A 25,219-nucleotide genomic window follows, 5' to 3' on the forward strand; every position below is an offset into this window, starting at 1 on the left:
TTATCCAAATTTCACGCAAATCTGTACACATGCTCTCCATAGTTATGTGATCAAGACGGGTTTGTTTGATTTCTCATAATCCACCCTCATTGACTACGATTGGCTTCTAAACTTTTCAGGAGTAGCCCGCTTTGTACACGCTTTGTACAAATCGTCACAACTACTCAACACAGCATCCGATTGTGGTGAAACTGTGCATGCATATAGGCTTTGGAAGAAATGCCACTTGACCGTTTTCAAATCAGCCTCATGGTGGCGCTATAACAGGCCAAGCCGCGTCACACACACGTTTATATTGCTAAACATTTTGCCAAACATCACACACACACTCCTATCCTCCTGGTGGAGACCTGTGCCCAGAAGGACACTTTTTCTAGTTTAGGTTTATTTTATAACAGTCTCCCACAGAAAGAAGACACATGTTATGTGTTATGAATAATGATAGTCAGGAAACAGCCATTATAACAACAACACAGGACTAAAGCATTCCATAGAAAAACAACATAATTGTCCACGAACCCGCAGGAGTCCTTGAGGGGGTTCCGGGGGGTTCAAAACTAAATATGGAACAGTTTAACGACTTTAAGCATATTTTCTATAGGCCTAGTTCGGATATATTTTTGATAGTGAAAATAGTGACAGGGAGGGGAGGGGGGGGGGGGGGTGCCTGCTCTTTCACTGTGATCTTGCTATCCCATTTGTATTCCCCACGGACACATGCTGACAATAACCTACTGAGCAACTAGTGAGTAATGCCCCAGTCGAAATGAATACTTAGACATGAATGTATGAAAAAATAACTGTATTGACATAGTGGTTAAAACAAAGTGTTACATGTACAGTAGAGTAGAATCTCAAAAGCCTGCTAATGAGATTCCCAACAGACACAAATGCATCCTCTGTAGGCAGGTTATAATATAATGTATGGACAGCGGTCATCATCTCACTGAAAATTAATACTGTGATGCAGCAGCAAAAAAATATCATATTAAAACTCATACAACAAGATGGAAATACAGGTGGAAAAAAACTAACAGGAGACCTGCTCCCGTTGTATCTCTCTCTCTCGTTCGCACGCACGCACGCACGCACGCACGCACGCACGCACGCACACACGCACACACACACACACACACACACACACACACACTCATACCACCTGGCCCTGGGCAGTACGTTCAGGTAGCTGATGTTCAGGTAGCCTTGTTTGCTGGGGTGCTCGTCTGCAGCAGAGGAATGCCACGGTGAGGATAATGATAATGACAATGATGAGCAATATAAAGATGATTCCCAGCAGAAGTCCTATATTCAACTCTAGAGGAGTTAAGAGAGAGAAGGAGAGGGAGAAAACAGAGTCAGTGTAAGTGTCTGTGACACTTGATTTTTTCATCATTTCTTTAGTTAAGGTTAGTTTATTTTTACGTTGCTTATTTTGGTATACTATATTTTGAAACTTCCTGTATATTTGGGTTTACTTTATTTTGAAACTTCCTGTTACTGCACCTGAATACACACATAGCTGAAGCAGCTAGCTTCACTCACTCATTGCTGAGGTGGAGAGATTACACACCAGCATGTGTTTGCTTCACAGCGCTACACAGTACGAAATGTTTGATAGTTTATTTGCAACATTCATGTTATACTCAATTATTTAAGTAATGTTGAAACCTGTAAGATGTTTGCAGTTTAAGTGGACAGTTGAGTGAAGTTGTTTATTATATCCACAGTGCCTGTTCGTTTGGTGTAGCCTACCCTGCAGTGCCTGCTATGCCGTGACTCTTTGATGTACCTGAGGTTCAAGGTGGCTTTTCCATTAGCACCCTTGATTAGCGGAGCGAGGTACAGGATTGTTTATTGTTTGTTTGGGTTTTCATTCATAATTTACTTTGGGATCTAATTATGTTATTTTGTTTATGGTATTTTGTTTTGGTTTATGGTACATTTGGTTATGGTGCATTTTGCTGGAGTATTTGCCTTTATATTGAAATTAATTGAGTTATTGCATCACTGAATTATAATATCTTGGTGATTTGAACTATTGAAAGTGATTAATTGATTCAATTGTTATAGTTTTCACGGTGCTCGAATGTCAGTGTAAAGACGAACATGTCGCATCGCATTTTCACTTGGAAATCTGTCAAGCCTGATTTATATTTTTTAAGTATAATTGTGTCCCGTGCCAATCTACAAACTCAATAACATGCATTGTGTGTGTGAGTGTGCGTGCGTGCGTGCGTGCTACAAAGGGAGCAGGTCTCCTGTTAGTTAGTGTGTGTGTGGGCTGTTTTAATATAATTTTTAGAATGTATAGTCAGTATATAGTATAATGTAAGTGTGGGTCATGACCGAAAGAATAAGGGCGCGAATACAATCGGCCGAAATGAGTTTTCTTCGACGGGTGGCTGGCATCTCCCTTAGAGATAGTGTAAGAAGTTCAGTCACGCGGGAGAGACTCGGAGTAGAGTCGCTGCTTCTTCGCCTGGAAAGGAGCCAGCCAGCCCACTCGGAGGAGACCCCGGGGCAGACCAAGGCACAGTTGGAGGAACTTGAGGAAGCACATGGACTCACTGGCCTTGGAACGTCTCAGGATCCCCCAGGAGGAAGTCGCTAAAGTTGCTCTGGAGAGGGAAGTCTGGAACACTCTGGTGGAGCTGTTGCCCCCGCGACCCGACTACGGATAAGCGGTTGAAGATGGATGGATGGATGTATACATCAATAACAGAAAGCACAGTCTACCTCCCAAGCTGTCTGTAGATGTGCACTGCTGCGTGCTCAATGCTCCCAGCTGGGAATGTTTGGGTCTGGACGGGATGTATGCTGCCACGGTGAAACAGTAACCCTGTCCTGCGTCTAAGTTAGGCACCACTGCAACACTGCTGTCTGATATGTACTCTCTCTGTAAAACAACATGGTAAATTATTATTGTAAGTTAGGAAGAAACTTTAGCGTTACAGGTCTGTAACAGTGAGAGTGTACCAATGGAACAAAATGGACCTTTAATAGTCCTCAATTTGGGTCAATTTGCTTCTATTTGTACACTTTCAGAGTTAAATGAACACTGAGAATTTTACTTAGTCCAAAAGGTGGCTTCAACATGGTCTATAGTGTAGAAACCAATGGGGCTCACTTTTACAGTCTATGGTTGCAACATACATCGCAGATCGCATAGCCAATTCATAATCCCCTTAAGGCCCCTAGACATAACGAGCCAATGTATTAAATAGTCTGATTATACTTGGGTTATGGATCGGCATGAATTGTGTGTAGAGTATAATACCTTTCCAGTACTTCCAGCCTTGTTGTAGTTGATCTTGTACTTGAGATCCTGCTTGAGGACATCTCTGATGGTGAGCGGCTGCCCGTGGTTGTTGGTGAGGCTTGTGATGGGGTCGCTGATGTTCAGAATCACGCTGTTTTCTATAGGCTCCGCATTGAATGACACCGCAGTGATCTGACCTGACACACACACACAGGCAGGCACAAATTGATAAGTGTGTGTGCGCCGCGTGTGCCTTTACAAGTGTGTGTGTGCATGACGTGTGTGTGGACCTACTTTCTTTATAAGGGTTGAACTCTTCAGACGTGGTGTGAGGAAGATCCTCATCATAGCTATCAGAGGATTCTGATAGGATGTCAGCAGTCCAGGCCCTGTCCAATAGGAATACAGTATGATAATACCCAGATGTCAAATATCCTCAAATGCAGTTAACAAATCAGATTTTCTTCTACCTCTAGCATGATCTATTTCGATATTTGCCTATTCAGAAAAGTGGGAGTAAAAAACAACTGTCTAAGAAACAATGGTAAGACCAGCAAAAAGTCACACACTTCTCTGCTAAGTAAAATCATCGGTGTTAATTTAATTGAGACTTTGACTGGAAGACAATCACACTTTCACAATCATGTGATTTGTATGAAATGGAAACATTTCCTTATTACCTCAGCTGAAGGGATAAACATCAGTAACAACCTGGCAAAAGACAACTAAACAAAGAAAAAAACATTTTCCTGTTCCATGTAACAATGAGGCACTTCTTTCAGTCGGCCAAGTGATGAACTAATAAGGCTTTCTAGCCTCTCCTCTAAGCCTTGCCCAAATAAAGTGCATGCCACAGCCACACACATAAACAAAGAAGTGCTTTTACAGCTGTATCTGGTTATCAGATACGATCATTCAAACTGTAGTTAAACCACGGGAATGCATTGAACAAGAAAGCCCCTTATTTTCAGCACAGCTGATTTTCAGGAAAACAACAAGATTTGCGTAAAATTGCAGTTCAATGCTATAGCATTGAAAATCACATTCTGAAGTTGCCTCAATGGCAACGTTTCAATTTTGCAATTTGTTCCAAGTGTGTGAGGCACAAGAGCAGAGTTCATTTTAGAGCCTGGATACAGGCCAGTAGCCACAGGGGTGTGAATATTCTTCATAGAATAGAATATAATATAATAGAATATAATAGAACATGTATAGGCTCCTACCTGTCTAGTGGTAAAAGGTGGTTGGTCATATCACATTCTGTCTCTGATGTTGTGATACAGTGTGTCTGCATCCAATCATCATCCTCCCTACAACATCACACAGTACAGTTAGTAACACAATAAGATTATTACATCATTGCCTAATCGCAATTATTTTGCATAATTGCAATTATTTTGCATAATTGCAATTATTTTTGCATAATCATCAATCGTTTTCATTCATGTGTAATGTAATTGACAAATAGCAGATCTACACTTGCAGATTTGGTATTTTTACTATTATTCAAAAAGTTATAAAATGATTTAATGTATAGCCTGTTCTGGCCTATTTTGATTATGGGACAGGTACCGGTCACTGTCAGTCCTTTCTGTGTATATGCAAGTTAATTGTCATATCTGCCTTGTGCAATTTTTGTTTACCAAGCCTAAAAGTAAAAATAAATGTAATTGTTATTTGACATATTACAATGTTCAAAGCCAAATAATCAATGAAATTGTTAATAGCAATTATTTACACGACAATTAATCAACTAATATTTAGTGATCGTGACTGCCATAGTTTGTATGTGTGCTTGTTCGTGCATGTCTGTGCATTCATGTGCATGCATGCTGTGTACTCACTTAGTGTACTGGACAGTGTATGTGTAGTCACTTGATGACGTAGTCCAGGTGAGGAGAGTCTTAAAGTTGTGAGAGACCCACTGCACATTCTCTGCTCTGACATCAAAGTCCTCACCTTGGATAAAACAATTTAAAATACATTTTTATCTTACAAAACCTACTGGATGTAGGCATACTGTATCTATTATAGATTATATCTTTTCAGTTGTAGTGATGAGTCTTACTACTGATTCATTATATCTAGTCATGCTGCCAAATGAACACAAATTAAACACAGCTCAGGAGAATAGCGCATTACTCCGTTTTGTAACACTACTTCATGTACTTCTCTGCAACCTGACTCATTAAATGAGGCCTTTATCTACTACAAAATATGTTTTCTCTTCAGCAACATTCTCAGCATTCCAAACCAACAGTATTCACTTTAGTACTTTGTCAGGGCATGTACTGTTTTTATACATGACCCATGCATGGGTGCCACTGGCATGATTAGATCCAGCTGTTTGCTGCCTGACTCATTGTCTCCCTGAGTCTCTGTCTCACTGCACTGTAGTGTATATGTAAAGTATATGAAGTAGAGCTGTTTGCCAACTCACACTGGGCCAGGTCAAATAGTTAATTTACAAAGATAACTACAGTATTTATCCTACAATTATACCACAGTACATTTAACACAGTACAAGTATTATAACGACTGTATAGTAGGCCAGGCCTAGTTATAATACCTGTAGCCTTGGTCTGATATCTTGTTAATATCCCATAAAAGCACCAATAAGTATTCTGTGTTGGAGTCTGTTTCCAACTTACTAAGAAAGGCTGTCATATCTGTCAAAGAATGTTATTTTCACTACAGGCACAGGCACCGAAACGCGTTCGTTGTTATGCTGTCTGTTAGCAGCATACCATACCTACCTATAATGAAACAATAAAGTGCCTTAAAGGACGGTTCTGTGAGTGCTGATATTCTCTGGTTTAAAAGCACTACAGGCACATGCAACATTTCTGTTTTTGTCATTGAGAAGGGTTAAATCAGATTTCTATGTCAGTACAAAATATGTTCTCACTACAGCAAGGGCAACATCTGTCAAATCAATTCAATATTATTTGACAAATATTTGTTTATTTGGGTAACTAAAAATGCCTAGAAGGCTAAATTTGGGGTGTAGTGGGATTGATGTTCCTATCATCTTTGTCAATGTGTTACAAAAATGCCAAACGCACTCCCAGGTGCAATGTAGGAAATAACAGTTACATACCACATGTGAAACATTTCTGGGAAAAGAGGGTTTTTCCCTAGAGTTTCTGAGAAGTATAGTAAAGTTGGTTAAGATAATTGTGAGTCAAGCTAAATCGATTGATTGTAGAAAAACAGGCTATCTAATCTTTGACAAATCCCCTGTACATTTGGCTTCAGACTGTACACCATGAATAAAATACTGTATAGAAATTGTCACAATTCATCTGGCAAATTAGGTAATGGAATTTGATCCCAATAGAAGAGAAAAATCACACCCGTGGGATGTGAGTGGTGCAACTCCGTGTCCCAGGGTGGGGGCGGAAGTTCCAGGCCCACAGGAACGCACCCAGGGTGCCGGCCCGATTCCGGCAAGCAGCCCCGCGTCCGAAACGGTTGAGAAATGAAAGAGTTACCGTGTGGGGGTCCCTCTACTGTACCCTGTACTGTACAGGACTGTCACTGTACTGTACTGTCACACCCGAAATCACCATATATACAGTGTGTTAGGTTGCACACGTGGTGAAAAACAACCATGCTGTTTTCGTGCTCAGACGCACCCACCCAGCCACCCACCCACACACATAGCTCCGTAAGGGAGTGGTTGCACCACTCAAAGAAACAAGCACTCAGTCGAATCTAGTCTGTATATAGTTTACCGGGTGCACGGCTAACAAAGATTTCTTTCTCATGTAATTTGATACCCCTGAGACAGATTGGTTTTCTCTACAGAAATAAGTCTTGTTTTTCTCTTGCTAGTATAGAAAGAAAGACTATTGTTCAATCTGTAATGTCTGTCTTTGATTATGGTGATGTGATGTGATGTGCTGTGCATGCTTCTCTCCACGCTGAAGCCTCTTGAAGCAGTGTACCACAGTGCTCTGTGATTTATTACTGGTGATGGCTATCTCACCCATCGTTGCATTTAATATGAAAAAGTGGATTGGCCATTCTGGCCTTGTGTGTGGTAAGCTTCCTTTGTATTTATCCTAGCTTTTAGATCCAAAAGTCACTGAACATTCAACACGTTCACAGTCACACATAGATATAACACGTAAGAACAGTGAACAAACAAATGGAACAAACTTCAGGACACTCTTAAACTGATGGGTGGGCACTGGGTAGGTAGGTAGGTACGGTTTTTAATTGCTAATATTACATAAGAGTTCTTCAAAACAATGTCAATAGTATGCCACTCTTGCAAAATCATATTGTCAAATATAATTGGGAGGAGTCTATTTCACACCACATGTATAATCAAATTAATAGTGAAAGGGGTTTATTTTAATCTTTGTGATCACCCTGGGATTTCTCTTCACTGAGAGCATCAGGATACATTCCATTTGTGTCCAAGAGGGGGCAGAATCATCTTTATACAACAACAAATCTCATCTGAACTGCACAAAAAGTAGGCTTGCATTTTATAGCTGGGAAGGCTAAGGCATAGGCTACAAATCTAATAATTACACATTCATTTGACTGTTTTCTCCCTCGAGGTTTTCAAACTCCAGACAAATTCTCTAATGAAATTGTAACAAGCTCTCTGGTAGAGGAATGTGTATTGGAATAGGCCTACATCAGTCTGTCCATATTATGTTTAAGTCATCATCCATCTTCTGGATCAACCTAACTGACCTAAATTTTCTTTCTTTTTGAGTGGTGCCCTTACGGAGTTATGTGTGTGGGTGGCTGCCTGCCTGGCTGGCTGGGTATGAGCACGAAAACAGCATGGTTGTTTTTCACCACCTGTGCGCAACCTAACACACACATTAACTGTATATATTATGATGATTTCGGGTGTGCCAGTACAGTACAGTACAGTACAGTACAGTACAGTACAGTACAGTACAGTACAGTACAGTACAGTACAGTACAGTACAGTACAGTACAGTAGAGGGTACAGTAGAGGGACCGGCACACGGTAACTGTCATTTCTCAACCGTTTCGGACGTGGGGCGGCACGCCGGAACCGTCCCGGCCCCCTGGGCGCGTTCCTGGGGGTCTGGAGCTCCCCCCCACCCCCGGGGACCCCCACATGGTAACTCTGTCATTTCTCTGCCGTTTCGGACGCGGGGCGGCTCGCCGGAACCGGGCCGGCACCCTGGGTACGTTCCTGTGGGTCTGGAACTCCCCCCCCCCCCCCCCCCCCCCCCCCGGGAACCCCCACTCACCCATGTGAAGTGAGCACCACTCACTTCACATGGGTGTGATTTTTATTTATTTATGTAAGAGCAGTGAGTTTGAAGAAATGTATACAACATTCAGTAAGTTGCCATGCCTGCCTAATGGCATAATGGTAGTACATGGAAAGTAAGATGAAAGTAGGGTACTTTATATTGTGTAGTTAACCGCAGCGAAAGCCTCATTAATTTGGTGGGGAGCTGGTTTTTCAGTTCACTGAGCAGTGAATGGTTCACATTGTGCTTGTAGTGCTCAGAAGTGGTTTGGGGGGGCAAAGCACATTCCTTACATGAACCTCACACTGGGCATGGGCAACAGCTGCAGGCCAGACTGATAACACTACAGGCCTACTATCCAAATAGCCCATATATATATTCTGCTACAGTCTGTAGCAGAATACAGAATATATTCTGCTACAGTCATTTGCAGATCAAACTTCATGTACAGTCACTGCAAATGAATGAAAACCACTTCCAAACAAAGACCTTCAAACTGTTCACATCCAATCTCCACACAGACAGGACCATAGTGGGCCTATTCCTTTTCTTCTTTCTGTTGTAATAACACATCATCGTAACAGTAATGTATTCACATCATTTCAAATGGGCTTTTTCCTTGTTCAACTTGTTAATAAACTGCTTCTGCATACTGCCTTGGACAAAAAAGATCCAATGAAAGTGTATTAGCCTACTAAATACAATTTAACCATGATATCTGTCTATCTGCATGTCGACCTGTCGATCTATCTGATACCGTGTGTAGTGTAGATTACTATCACATTGTTATAGACTATAGTAATTAAGTAGCCTGTATGATATTATGTATCCTACCTGCAGTTGTCGTCATCAAGGTTCCAAGATAAATCACAGTCTTGAGGAAATCCATATCTGCTCCGAGTCTAACAACTGCGTAAAAAAACCGGATCGATGCGTTGTACTTCGCAGGTGAAAGAACTTGTATTCTTCTGTTTCTACCAAAAGTATTCCTTCCGCGATGGTCTTGTAGTTTAGTGTGGATTTCTATGGAATGGTCGGAGAGATTGTACTGCAGATGAAAGTTGTGGATTGTCCTACAAAGTTCGAATACAACCTGAGAAGAGACGGTTGGAATGTGGGGTGATGGGAGCATGGGACCAGGGAGTTTCTCCTCCTCATGTGGTCCCCCGCCCCGCCTACTGACTTCATCGTGACAACTGTACAAAGATTTGTTCAGTTTGATACCATGACTGACTGACGGAATGACCAGTGATGGGTCCAGTCTGATCATATAAAACGGAGAATCAACCCTGTAACTTTTCTTCTTCCACCCGAAAAGGTTGTTATGTGTCGGTGTGAAATAGAACGTCAGCGTTGGTGGTATAGTGGTGAGCATAGCTGCCTTCCAAGCAGTTGACCCGGGTTCGATTCCCGGCCAACGCATATGCTTTTCACTACAATGAAACATGTTCATTTTTGCGATTGATTTTCCAACCTTATTTAGGTTGTCAGGCTTATTATGTTTTACTACGTCGTGATTTGTACGTTTGTTTTCTTGGAATCGCAGCTGCAAGTTTCTATTGTATCTTTCTATGATCCGCTTGCGTTTTCTGCCATTTGCAGCAGACTATATACACACAATTTACACAAGCGTCTAGCGCACACACAGCGGCGAAGTTCGTTTGATATTCTACATAATCCACGCAAATGTGGAAACCTAATAACCTAGTCTGTTTATAGTTTGAAACCAACCAGGGAGTGAAAGATAAATGTTTTCTTTTTTCCCGAGAACAGGAAACTATGGAGCTGTATGCTATCTCACAAACAGTGAATCAGGTTTCATTATGCTGACATAGTGTTGTCCATACATGGTCATCCGGATGGATGCGCCGGCTGGCGGCAACACCTGGATTTCTGGAATGAGTAAAACATGAGCAATAGCGGTCTACACGTATCTGAGATTATGAAAGTCACAGCTAGAATATGTCTGATAATGATGACACATGCCTATTACTAGAAAAAAAGAGGCCATATGGCAAAAAGTAGGGAATAGGTTAATAGATAGACTCACCCAGGAAATGTAGCCTATTTAACAGTAATACAGATACAACAGCACAGACTTCTTCGGAAGCATGACATTTAAATGAAGAATCAATCATCACAGACTTCAGTTTTGTTAGAAGTATACAAGTAACAAAAAAGAAGTATAAGTAAATGATTAGCCTAAATTAAGTAGGTAGCCTACCTACTTCACAAAAATAAAATAAAATAAAATAAAATAAAATAAAATAAAATAAAATAAAATAAAACATAAATGGATGATTTGTTCAAACTAATGGAAGGATAAGAGGGGACATATACTCTATTTGAGCAATATTCTTTATGAAATAACAAGCCTGAACAAATGACTGGAACCTAGGTGTTTGGAGACTGACTTCTTATTTGTGGCATGGGAACCATAATTGTGTTGGCAATAAGCAATCAGGTCTAAATACAATAAATAACAGTCACTATGTCAATGTCATCCAGTCAATATAATCCCAATAGAATATAATGTGAACATTATTGATTGTAGGCTACTAAAGCTTTTTCCATTATTACCGTATAGGCTATTCATATTTTAAATCCACATGTACTAATCTGTTGTCTGAAATGTCACATAATACTGTATAGGCCTTAATAAGAACAATTTTACAATTTACAATTTAGGCATTTAGCAGACGCTCTTAATCCAGAGCGACTTACATTAAGCAATAACAAAAGCATGGCATACATCACATATATAAAAAGTAGTTGTCATGAATCATGCGTAAACTAAGAACGTAACAATAAAATGCACTTTAGCCGCTTATAATATTTCGTAATGCTCAGTTTTAATGCACTGTTACACTGCTGGTCCTGGGTACGATTTTCGTTTTATATGTGCAAACATGTGAAACGACAAATAAAGTGAACCTTAAACCTTGAACCTTGAACTTGCATTCAAGTGAATATTTGATTAAACTGTGAGGCAAAACAGAAATTATCTAAATCTAATCTAATCTAATCTACAGCAAAGCAACAAAATATACAACAAAAAATAAATATTACAACACAACAAAATATAAGATTGAATACAAAATGAATAAATTAATTAAAAAGGAGGGAGCGTATATATGTGACAAGAAATGTCACATAATACTGTACATATAGGCCTTAATAAGAAAACAAGATCTTAATAACACCAGTAAGACGTCCTGAGGGCGAGAAGCAGCATTTGGCGCGGGGGGGGGGGGGAATTCAAAATATGGAATGAATTCTGTACTGGGCTACTGGCCATATATGGAGCATGTCTTGAGTGTACAGGGTTTGATGAGGTCAGATCAAAATGTTGGAACAGGTCAGCTCCATATATGGAGATCTAAGGGTGGCAGCGGGGGCAGTGTCTTGAGTGTACAGGGTTTGATGAGGTCTGGACATATGGAGCGTATCTTGAGTGTACAGGGTTTGATGAGGTCAGATCATCATATGGAAGGAGCGCAGGTCAACTCCATATATGGAGATCTAAGGGTGGCAGCGGGGGCAGTGTCTTGAGTGGCCTGTTGAATGGACACCTAGGTATCAGTCAAAAGGAAGACATCGAAGAGGAAGGACGGGAGCGGGAAGGATCAACATATGAAATGTCAGAACAGGACAGCTCCATATAAGGAGATCTAAGGGTTTGAGGTTTGAGGTCAGATGTAGAGTTGCTGGCCTGATCCATATATGCAGATCTAGGTGATGAGCCTGTGAGTCTTCTCCATGTATCCAGGGTTTGATGAAGTCAGTGTCGTGATCATCATATATGGAGAAGGCCATATATGAAGACGTGATGTCACGAGGTGTGACGTAAAATTTCCCTTCATTGTCAATGGCGTTTACAAAACAAACATTGAACTAAAGACAAACATTAAACCTGTATATAGGAGGGGCTAGTGCCCCTCAAAAACAGGAAATCATATAAGGAGGTAAAAAGGGAAAAGAAACATACTGTATAGGGGATTCAGATTTTACGAGGGCCAGTTTCAAATTGCAAGGAAAAGGTTTGGGAACCACTGTGGGTCCACTCCCCTGGGATAGCTAAAGATTTTGTATAGCTGCGTTTCTAATACTTTTGTTGATGGTTTTGGGGGTTATGGGGGTTAATACCACTGCTCTTTTATAAAAAGTCATGTATTTTCAATTATCATAACATTTAGTTATAACATTTAGTTGGACATCATGATCTTTTTTCAGGACTAGTGTGTTGCAATGCAACATGATGACATTAGCAGCTTTGCTCTCTGTCTGTCCCTAGAGTCATGGGGAGAAGGGAGAGGGGCCAGGAAACGGGGTAGAAGGAATCTCCCTGGTACAACTTCACAACGTATCAGAATCCCAGAAAAGGCATTCAGAACTCTCACAGGATCATACCAGTCATATGTCAATAGTTTTTCTTTCTTTCTTTTTTTTTCATTTATTTTTCTGACGCTAAACACGAGGAAAACAGTTCAATCGTAGCTGAGCTGTGGGAACATCTCAGAAAACATTCAGGCAGAAATGATAAACAATCTGAGAAGTGCACTTTGGTGCACATAGGGGCCAGGTTTGACTCACTAAATCCATACACACACACACACGCACGCACGCACGCACGCACGCACGTACATACGTATGTATGTATGTACGTACGTGCACGCACGTGTGCACGCGCGCGCACACACAAACACAAATCCATGTGCACGCGCACGCTTACACACACACACACACACACACACACACACACACACACACACACACACACACACACACGATTGTGTGAATATAAATTGTTATTTATTTTGGTGGTCCATTCAGTCATTTGGATTTGATTAAATAAGTAGACCACATTGCCATTAACTATATACTTTGAGTTTCAAACGACGAAAGATAAAGCATAGACTAGTGTCATGACAGTCATGAAGTTCATGATTTTAAGAATATTGGGAAAAGCCAAAAGGTCACACGCAACAAGGCAACATTCATTCCCTTCGTTAGATCACTGCTGAAATGATACATTTAGGAAGGAACAGCAATTCCCTCATTGGAGACCTATGCCAGCTGAAAGTTATTCTCCCTTTCATCTGGGGAAAAACATATAATGACCACATAGTTTCCTTTTTTACTATCTCAGAAAACTAGCCCTGGGTTTGTATTGGCCGGTTGGGTCGGCTACATGTAGAAGATGCTAGATGCATAAAAGGACAATGTAAATAAACGTTCAACAAAATTATATATAAATAACTTCCAATCATGAGTTTATTATGTCTACGTATGTCTCTCTGTAGATCCCAATGCAAGTTACATTTTAAGGAATTAAAGGCATATAAATACATTAATGTTCTACCCATCATTTGCCCTATCGATGTATTTCTGTGTTTTGGTAGTCCAAAAACACCCCTGCCCTGTCTACCAAAACAAACAGTATATCTAATATCTAACTACTGAATCAAGCAACTTAAAAACTGTCTGGCACGAGCTGATTTGGACCCTACCCTTATCCCTAAATCTACAGTATTTGCCATTTTTTACTATTACCGTGTGAGTGAAGCCTAAGGCCTGACTCACACGTGCACAACAGATTGATGTATATCTGATGCATGAGACTTGTTTACTGATGCAAGCTCGCAATTCATTTCCAATGGGAGTCACATGGTTTGACACAACATTTTTGTTGTATGAGGGGGAGGGGGGCAGTCGAAACACAGCCGAAAGCCGCACAACAAAAATGTTGTGTCAAACCATGTGACTTCCATTGGAAATGCATTGGGGCGGCCATGACACTTACCCTTTGATTACATCTAGCATGCATCAATGTTGTATGCTAGATCGAAAGGTGTGAGTGAAGCCTTGACCATGAGGTAGGGTTAGATGGGAGTGATACATTTTGTTGACTATGTTGCGGCTGATTCATTTATTGGGGATTGTTATCAGCCACTCACTTTGGTTTCATCCTTTTAGCAGACCTTGTTTTGTACTGTACCTATCCATGCAACCATGCACTCAATCAATAAAAAAGAAATGGCAGCTGCTTCACATGAATGCAGTAAATTTTGCCAGTGACACTGCTTCATGAGAGAGGGACACTGATGAGCTGTTCTTGTTCAACCAAAATTATTCCAAGATACCCCTCGAACAATACTATAGACTTTAGAGGAAAGTTGTGTCACAGAGATCTAATGATGAATTTAAAAAAGGACTGAAATAGAGGAATGAAATATACCAGTATAGGCTATTGTGAGTTTTGGACATCTATAATTCTATATTTCTTTGCAGAGTAAGAATGTCTGTTAAATAAACGTAACACATAACCTGACATACTGAAATGTACTGTAAGGAAATTCCCCCTTTTTACGTATATTTTGACCTGAAGGTCATTGTGTGGTTTTACTTTCTAAATATTAGGACTCTCAGGCTGAAACAAAATACTCTAGGCTGTTGAGTACTGAGCTCACTGTATACGTTAACATTCCTGTTGGTATTTACAACTGGAATAATGTACTATCTACACTAGCTGTATCCAAATCAATCCACTTTATTTATAATAGCACATTTCACAACTCAATGTTTACAAAGTGCTGTACAGAAAGTTAAAAAGCTAAATGCACTGTAAAGCTAAAACATACAGTAGAAACAACAGCAAGAACCACACAGTAAAAAAGAACACATAACAGCGAAACCAAACAAAACCACATAAACGGAATTAAAAGCCATGGTGTAAAGGTGTTAGCCTCACATCGCCAGTATGACTATGCAAGGCTAGTAACTACCTGGTAAATGGTATCCAATCTGAGTGTGTGGCCTCATGCATAGCAACCTGGGGGTCCTTGAAATTAAAAAGGGTTTAGAATCCGTGTGTCCGTCTGTGTGTGTGTCCGTATGTGGACAGCTAATCTCCGGCACCGTTGGCATGATGCCAGCGAAACTGTGCACACACACTACCTGGATGCCAGAGCAGAACCTCTGCCCCACATTTTTCACATTGGCCTGTTATAGCGCCACGAGACGGCCGATTTATGCACAACACATTTTTTAACAGTACTTCTACAGATTTTGTCCAAACATCATGCAATGCACAATAGTCATTATCCATATTCCATTTTGATTGGCTAAGATTGGCTTCCAAAGTTTGCAGGAATGCTCCCTTTTGAACAAAATGCCTCAAATCATGAACACAGCGTGACATTTCTGTGAAATCTTGCATGCACATTCCCACTAGGCAGAGGAAGAAATATGCCACTTGAAAATTACCAAATCAGTGGCGCTATAACAGGCCATGGGATTCACACACTATAGTTATGTGCCAACGGCTCGACTAGTTGGTCATGTCCTTAAAGGGAAAATCACTCAGTCTTGATCATTTGAGTAATACGAGTGGATTTTACATTGTCATTGTGTCCCCACACAAAGCATCACAAAACCTCACTGGCAGCTGCTTCACATCAGTGAGGAATCCAACCCAGACTTTACTGCACGCTTATAAACAACATTTGGAGTCAGTGAAGCTGAAGCTGTAGCATGTTGTTGAGTGCTGAGCTCGATTCCTAACTGGAAAATACACTACATTTGTCTCACAGTATCCAAAAGCTGATCATTTTGTAACTTATGGTAATTATGGTTCACAGATGCAAAGATACAGTCCACCATTCATTGTCAATGGAAGCCAGCGACATGAAGATGAAAAGATGTATCCGACGTTTGTAGCTGCTGTAAAAGTTACAAAAATGTTGAGCTAGTTTCAACTTCAACTACACAGATGCAAAGCTACAAGTACGCTGTGTAGCTTTGCATCTTTGTATCTTTTGCATCTGCCCGTGTGACCACAACATTAGAGTACATTAAATAGGACAGCTGTTTGGGACCAGCTAGGAACCTCACAGCTGTTGGAAAACTGTTCTCCATTGTGTTCCCATCAAAACTCTGCCGACCGTTACATAAAAAGTACAGTATATTATCAAAAGGCATCAAGGGAGAAGGAAAATGTAGCCCACAGGCCGCAGCTATCTTTCATATTGTTTCTTAAATCACAATTACACAGTACTATATCGTCAGACTATTGAGTGCGATTAATCTTGAGGTCATATGGCAAATGTTTTCACTCGCTGTTCCCTAAATCTTTTCAAAGTTTCAACCTGCAAACCAGCTGATATTAATTTTAATGTCTTTATTTGAACTGGGACAATGTGCAAAGATAGTATAAAAACAAGGAGAGATGTTAAATAGCAGGTTTTCGCAAATTGCTGTTTTACACCTTTAGTGGCCTGGGCAGGAAAATATAACCCAATGCCCTCCCGGATAGAAAGTGCTCAAGACAATCAACGCTTTATATCTGTCAGAGCTTTATAACAGTAAAATACACACTGTGCACACACAATTAAATAGTATGGTATTCAAAAAGAGCATAAAAAAACAATCATCCCCATTCCCAAATGGAAGATGACACATTTTCTAACATTTTCTTGTCTAACAATTTTTTTTTAATAAACTTGCACACATTTGTAAATTAGCATTGCTATCTAAGCATGCTAAGCTTACTTAAGCACTTTTGTACTGTATACACCCTTAAATATAAGAGGGGAATGAGTCATTGTTCCCGATACCGTGGCAGGGAGGGTGGGGATAAAAGCTCGAAGGATAGCAGTGTTAGAGGGGAAGCTCATTAAGACAACATATGTTTTTAATTAACATCACATCACAGTAAGAAACAGTGGACGTCATGTTTGTAACCAAGTTGTTTGGGCTGAACACCCACAAGGGATCAGTAAATGCTGTTGGATTGAGTTCGAAGAGAAGACCTACACACTATAGGTTAAAGGTCAAATGCAGACCAAACTGTGATCCCTGGAATTCACACATCTGGTTCCATAGACGGAGAGCTTACTTTATTTATATAGCACCTTTCAAAACCGGTTACAAATTGCTTTACAAAGGAAACAACAAAATAAAACACGCGCTTTACGTCGTCTAGTTTTTATTTTTGTTTGTTAAAGCCATAATAATCAGATTAGATTATAGTATTAGGAGCTATTGAGGACTTGGAAATTCCAATGGTATAACTGTGTTATTGTTTATATGAATTGTGAAAACGTCAGCATCATATTGTTAACAACCATAGCATTATGGTCATTTTATAAACGCTAGTGAGTCTGTAGGCTACTGTGGTAGCCTACCTACAGTGAACATCACTGCCTCCACTCTCAGAATAGAGTTCTAGATTACTTGACAGTCTCACAAGAGACAGTGGGGGCTGTAGCATGCCACTTGGGCACAGGGTGGGGTCTGCTCAGCCTTAGTCGAGTTGCCTGGAGGAGGGTGTCTGTTGCAAGACCCAGAAACATCCAATGATTCCAAATTACAACACAGATGATGTGTCCAAGTTTGTGCATGAGTAATTTTTTACACATGCAATTATCTAGATTGGAACAAATGTTATGTTGTAATTATTTGCCATTGTATCAGAACAAGCAGGAGTAATAGCAATTAGTTTGCTGTTACATACCATATACTCACAACAGACAAACTATACAGAAATAAAATTGTATTAGTCTTATCATCAACTGACAAATTATATATAGAGCAATAGGTATGGTAGTATGGTCGTACAACTTAGCGTACAAGTACTTTGTTTGGAAACATCTCGTATAAATGAAAACCGTGGGGAAAACATAAAAAACATATGTGGTATATTTTCACAAGTTCTCCTGTACAAGAGGCTCTGAGAGATTCTAGGCTAAAATGGTACAGATGTTTTGAGAAGCAGGCAGGCAGATAGGAGATGTTGATCAGGTCAATTTATTTGCAGAGTACAGAGATAAAACAGTTTAGGATACATAAAGTTGCGCAACTTATTACTGATGCTGTGCTAAGTGGAAGCATCACTACTCAGTGGGATTGGAACAAAGAGTGTGTGTGACCACAGGGCCCCTACTGCCTCAGCTGGGACTGTTATGTAATGGATGGTTAAATTCCAGGAAGCGTGAGAGAGAAAGAGAGAGCCTGGAGAAACTCAGACCTGACTTGAATAATTATGAACATATTTCACCCTCTATCTTGAGGTGCTGAAAAGTATAATCATGTTAGGAATGTTAGATTCCTTCCTGGGAGTGTAGTATACTAGGCAGAGAAAGATAAATAAACGCTCGCACAGAGGGCTCCAATGTGACAGACGCTTTATTGCACCACAAAAAAGCTGTGACGTTTTGAGCTTCAAAGCTCTTCCTCTGACCCCTTTTTTCAGTGTGGTATACTAGGAGTCTAGGACAGACTCGGTTCTTGTCCAAAGGGATGTGGCTTATTAAATGACCCAAGTGTTAGCTGAAAGTCAAGTAACCACCCCACCCAAACACTTGATGCCTTTTGCCCTTCACACATATTTCATAAAGGAGTCAGGCGTTTCTTTTTTTAATTATGCTTCAGTACTTACTCAAGGGATTTTCTGTACAGTTGTACATGTTAATGGAACAGAATTACAGTCGTTGCCGTCTCATCATGTGTAATCTATTTCTCCTCCTCCCTCCAATGTCTCTGTGACCTCATATACTCCTACATATACCGCACACACTAATAGACCAATAGAGTAAATTAGTAAATCATCAGACATAACTGATTTGTACCCTTTTCCTGTAGTGATGAAAGCTCCCGTCGGGCATGTTGTTAGCCAGCCGGGATCCCGGCGTCTAGACCTCCAACTCCAAGGACAGGACACTAATAGGAAGTGACAGGCCTGTGACATCCATGACAACCACTATCGCGGAAACAGATTTTCAATCTGACACTCGGGGTCCTGACTTTTCCCTCAGTGACACACACACACACACACACACACACACACACACACACACACACACACACACACACACACACACACACACACACACACACACACACACACACACACACACACACACACACACACACACACACACACACACACACACACACACACACACACACACACACACACACACACACACACACACACACACAGTTGAGGGCCTGCCCCTCAACTGTACTCTGAGTTGAAATAAAGGTTATGCATGATGACACACAAATGCACTGACATCCAACGCTAGTCAATAATGGTAAGGATAGGAAGAATAATCTGCCATATTGATGATTACATCATGCTGTATGGCTTCCCAGACTTCCCAGGCTCTCTGAACATGATGCAGGCATTAACCAAGAAAGTGTGACTTTGTGTCTACTCGTATTTGGAAACAAACACGTTAATTAAATTTTGTTGATCTATTATCTATAGATTTTATTGCATTGTGTGTGTGTGTGTGTGTGTGTGTGTGTGTGTGTGTGTGTGTGTGTGTGTGTGTGTGTGTGTGTGTGTGTGTGTGTGTGTGTGTGTGTGTGTGTGTGTGTTCCATTCAGTCGTGTTCTGAGTGAATAAGAAGGAAAGAGTGTGAGAGGAAAGAGCAATAGAGAGAGAAATTAGAAACCATCTCATGACACCATGAAGCTGATGTGATCTCACTCATGCATGCGTGTACTCTACCTCACCGGCTCCAGCGTTCTCTCAGTGTTTTGTCAGAGAAATTGACACTGTGTGACTGGGCTGCCAAGATAGAATAGAACTGTTGTATTTGGAACGAATAAGGCACACGCCTGACAAACTGCTCAGTATGGCCCATACAGTTCACTTAACATTCTTCACATTATCCTGGCCCTGGGCAAGTCGATCTGTCACTAACCTCCATATAACCCAGATAAAAACATGCTCATCATTCTAGCTGTCTCTGATCCAGTATAGTAGGCCTACAGTAGCCGACAGTGAGTGGAGGCTGGGGCTTCCCGTTTCCATGAGCAAGACGAATGAAACACTGAAACCCTAGCTGTTCCTGATGAGGGTGGGTCCTTTTTGATTTATCAGTCAGACTATATAGTTTCTTTGACCATTCTTTGTCCAGGTCTGAATCCTAAATGTATACTTAACTTCACACTGTCATACGAAAATGACCCCACCCAAACCGTCTGAATCATACAACCCTGATATTGACCCAGACAGACAGACTCCCAATATCCTCATCATTATTCTCCATCTGGACCATTATTAGTAGGCTGTATTTCCTTCCTGATAAAACAGTATTACATCTCCCATCCCCAAAATAAACATGTGTTCAGCATGTGTTTTCCATACAACTAATGCCCCCCTAGGGTTCATTGCAGGAGAAACTTATGTCCTGTTGCAGTAATCCTCCAACTGGTTGTATTAAACCTTACTTACGATTATATACATGATACCAGTCGAATGGGGTGGTATCTTCAACTGAGCAATCTGAGTGGCCAATTATTCATTCAAAAGCAGTTTTATTTTCTTTCATATGTACTGTATGTGCACTACTTTAAAACATTTCCATACAGGAAAATATAGGTCATATTGATAAATCCTGTAGTAATAGCCATTATGTGAGAATGTAATCTTTGTTTATGGGAACTGTCACTTTTACTCCACTACAATTATTTGAAGTTTTTGATTATTATTACAAACATTAACAACATACATAAACCACTTCAGTCCTATACATTTTGGCCATTTCAAAATAGCTCACAATGCGATGCATCGTGAGCTTGTAGATCTGCTATTTTCAAAAGATTATACATTTGAAAACTTGTGAAATGTGACATTCTGCATAATACTAGTACTTTCTACTTTTGGTACTTTAAGTACATTTTTATACCATTGATTGTGTACTTGTATTCAAGTAGATTTTGAATTTCGGACTTTTACTTGTGACAGAGTATTTCTAAATTGCGGTATTGATACTTTTAATTAAGTATAACATGTGAGTGCGTTTTCCACCACTGCATGAGGACAGTGGAAATAAAGACATCATCAAGGGCATGCGGTCGCAACGGGTTCCTAACGCCAAATCAAATGGGTTCAGATCTGAGCCAAGTCTCCTGAGGAGGCGCATCTGAAGCCTGTCCTGGAGAGGGTATCCGGGCGTAAAAGCAAATCCATAATTGTCAGTGGTCATATGAGGAGGTGTGTGCTTCAATTCCAAAAGTACTTTAAACTTAACAGAAGAGGATCAGCTCACTGAAATGTCCACTTGGTCTACTACTCTGTCAAGACGTCACGTGAATGAAACACAACCCCTGAATGAATTGTCAGGCAGAATTCTCAGAGCTAACAGTAAAAGCAAAGTGATACTTTTGCAACTGTAAAAGTGTTACTTTTGCAACTTTTACTACTGTATCTCTGTGAGTGTTTTTCTCCTGACATACCTGAAGAACAAGTACAGGATTAGGTTGATTAGGAAAATGACACAAGAAGGTCCCTGTCCACCATTATAGCCAAGTAGTGCAGCCTATGGAACTCGAGGAGGGAAAAGGATCTTAGCCCATATCACAACAGTGGTCCGCTGGTTGATTCTTACTAGTCAGGGTGGTGGTCCCTGGTTCACAACAGTGGTCCGCTGGTTGATTCTTACTAGTCAGGGTGGTGGTCCCTGGTTCACAATCAGTAGCTACATTGTTGTTATACCCATCACTCTTCAATCAAGAATTAACTAAAAACACAAGCCACCAACATTCTGTTGCAATCTAACCACAACGGCTCCAGAATCAACAACCCTTTAGGCCAACATGAATTCCGTTCCAATGAGTCTTAACTACAATTTACACAGTCTGGTGCAGAGAGGGATTGCCAATAACTGCTTACTTTAGGCCTACACTTAAACAAACTTACAGTATTGTGTTTTCATTCTGATATGGCATTAAGTTGCATCCTGCCTCAGTGTCTCCTCTTCTCTGCTAACGTTACACACAGACAGATGATGGAAAAGGACCTGTTAAAACAAAAAGATGATGAAAAAGGATATAATTCCCTGTTTAACCAGTGTCCAAACAAAAATGAGTATTAGCCTATTATGGAACATTTGCAATTAAAGCCAACAAGTTAAAAGTCTCTAGTACAGTAAATGTTGTAGACTACATGTTTCACATTTCCATTTTTCTAGGACAGCGTCAAAGTTTGGTCTGGACTGGATCTTGCCCTGTTCTATATGTAACGAGTAGGGTATTTCTATACTGTACTCACTGTTTCAGCAATGTGTCCTGAGCAAATGGGGGATTTTTATTGCCTTTTGAGGCAAAACACATTGTCAGAAATGTATTTTGTTTAAAGGCCTACATCTAAATTAATTCATATAAATATTACTTAAATGAAAAAAGGTTTACAGGAGAGTAATACGTGGGAGAAAGGGGACATGTAGTAACAAATGGCTGCCACAAGAGGGAGCCTTGGACTGGTTTCTCCAGGCAAGAAGACGAGAATTGTTCGCAAAAAGTTTAATTTCGTCTCTTTCAACACTTCCCATTAATCTGACTGTTAGACACAACACAAACGTTGACTCGGGCTTTAGGTTTATAGGCACCGATTGATTGGTCTATTCAGATAGTGAAACCACCTGACTATGAAAGCATGTAGTTCATGTATATGAAATGTAGACGACCTAGCCATACTGACAAGTTTGACAACATATCTTTTGTGTTGTGTACAGCTCCATCTTTAGTGGAAGTGACTAAAAACGAAACCTTTATTAAACACAGATGAAAACAATTTTGCTCATTTTCAAGATTCATGGAATATAATTTAGACACAAATGAACAAGTGGACCCGTAGCCTGTATGTCAATTTATCTTAATACTTATTTCTTTGCTGTGTTGTCTTGGCTCCTAAGGTGTAGCTGGCTGGTTCTGCCCTGCTGCAGTGAAGGAGTTCACTGCAGAATATATCTCCACAGGCACTCAGGATGTTTACAACAGCTTCATGCTCCAGTAACCCTCTCAGTTCCAAGCCAAACACCACATATGCTCCAAATATCTAACACAATGTGGTCCAATGTTTATCTCCCCCCTCAGACTGTTAGGAAGCATATTCCACTTGATCCATCTGCTACACAATAAACCCAACATTTTGTCTCAATACAAAGAGGGGTAAGAAACTGTGACCAGAATTCTCCATTGACCCCCAGGCCCCAGCATTATGCACGGCCTGGTATTCCTAAAGTAACGTAAGTAAATTATTCTTAAACGGTTAAACCTAACCTTATTAACTAACCACACTAACTGGTCATAGTTAGCTTCCGACCCTGGATAGCCCATCTCCCATGCTCTGGACTATTCTCTCAGGGTACCTCTTGTCCTATGTATATAGCTCCCAGCCTTATATATAAGGATTATTTATTATATGTTCCATGGTTGTTTTTGTTTGTACAGTATGTTTGTGTATAGTTTCATGTTTCAAAGTGGACCACAATGGAAACAAGCGAAGGCTTTTTTGTGTCTAAGTCCATTTGGCGTTTTTTAAAATGATGTCATTTTCTGTAATTTTCTTAAACTGCCAATAAAGTATTCTATCTATCTATCTATCTATTCTTAAGCTTAACCTCAGTAAAACTATGCCTAAACCTAACCCTATACCTAAACTTAACCTCAGTAAAACTATGCCTAACCCTAAACTTATTTCTGACCTTATTCTCAGTAAAACAAAAATACAAGAACGGCGGAAAAACAATCGAGGGGCAAGATGGTTTAGGGGCGACCGTACCTATAATACCACTCCCATAACTCTGAAGGTGTACAAATGGACCCATAAGTCCATGTAAGGGTCCACTTGGTTCCTAACTATCAATGATTTAGCTGGGGACCCCCCGAACCACTGTACTGAATATTCATTATAGAATGCTAAAATCTAAAATGTCATTTATTTTTCCATTCCTGTAGATTCTACAGTGTAGAATATCTCACTAGCAACCTTTGTACACCAACCAGCTAGAAGCACCACCCTGTGGTGGCGGCACACTGATCAGCTAGAAGCACCACCCTGTGGTGGCACACTGACCAGCTAGAAGCACCACCCTGTGGTGGCACACTGACCAGCTAGAAGCACCACCCTGTGGTGGCACACTGACCAGCTAGAAGCACCACCCTGTGGTGACACACTGACCAGCTAGAAGCACCACCCTGTGGTGGCATGGTAAACATTTTAGGGATAGATGTTGAAGAAAATCACTAATATGCTGATCAGATCTTAGAGACTTGGGGCCAGCAGTTGAACGGGTAGGTAAAATGTCCTTTGGGGATATGGTTATGTAGGCTATGTAGGAAATAAAAATGGCGAACTCAGTGTGTAGACTGTAGGGCAGGGGTGCCCAAAAGGTAAATCGCGATCTACCAGTAGATCACAAAGGCTGTGCAGGTAGATCACATGACATGCCCCTAAAGAGTATTTCATTTAAATATATTGAAAAAGAAAAAAAACATTTCTCCCCTTTTTCCCATTCCAAGTGCATTTGTCTTATACTGTACAGAATGTAACACAAACTCTACTATTCCGAAGCCCCCTCAGGTACATATTTAAACTATTTTCAGCAATGGCATAATAATTGATTTGGTGGGTAGATCTTGCCGAGCTGGTCATTTTGAAAGTAGCTCTCAAGTCAAAAAGTGTGGGCACCCCTGCTGTAGGGTTAGGGTCACTCATTATTCATTGGTCATTTCAAGGCCTTCCTTCACTTAATGCTATACTGCCACCTCCAGGAATCTACAAGTAAGCCGTCAGTGAGTATTTACATCATACGTCATTTGGACAAATTCAATCTGGAATATTCTCCTCCAATAGTTTGCATTTTTGTTTACATTTTTGGTTCTCTGGTAGGAGGGGGGGTGCAAGCTC

General features: G+C 40.5%; 1 protein-coding gene across 3 annotated transcripts in view; it reads left to right on the top strand.

Annotated features, from left to right (window-relative positions):
• Positions 1–1,579: 1,579 nt before the first annotated feature.
• LOC306912510 (holocytochrome c-type synthase-like) overlaps positions 1,580–25,219 on the top strand; it is a 38,810-nt gene continuing 15,170 nt past the window's right edge. For all 3 annotated transcript variants that reach the window (XM_079488789.1, XM_079488792.1, XM_079488794.1), the window contains exons 1-2: positions 1,580–1,600; positions 1,728–1,839. The gene's annotated coding sequence lies outside the window, so the exon portion shown is untranslated. The remainder of the gene's footprint in view (positions 1,601–1,727; positions 1,840–25,219) is intronic.

This window comes from Electrona antarctica, assembly GCF_951216825.1.
Source record: "Electrona antarctica genome assembly, chromosome: 19".
Taxonomy (NCBI): Eukaryota; Metazoa; Chordata; class Actinopteri; order Myctophiformes; family Myctophidae; genus Electrona; species Electrona antarctica.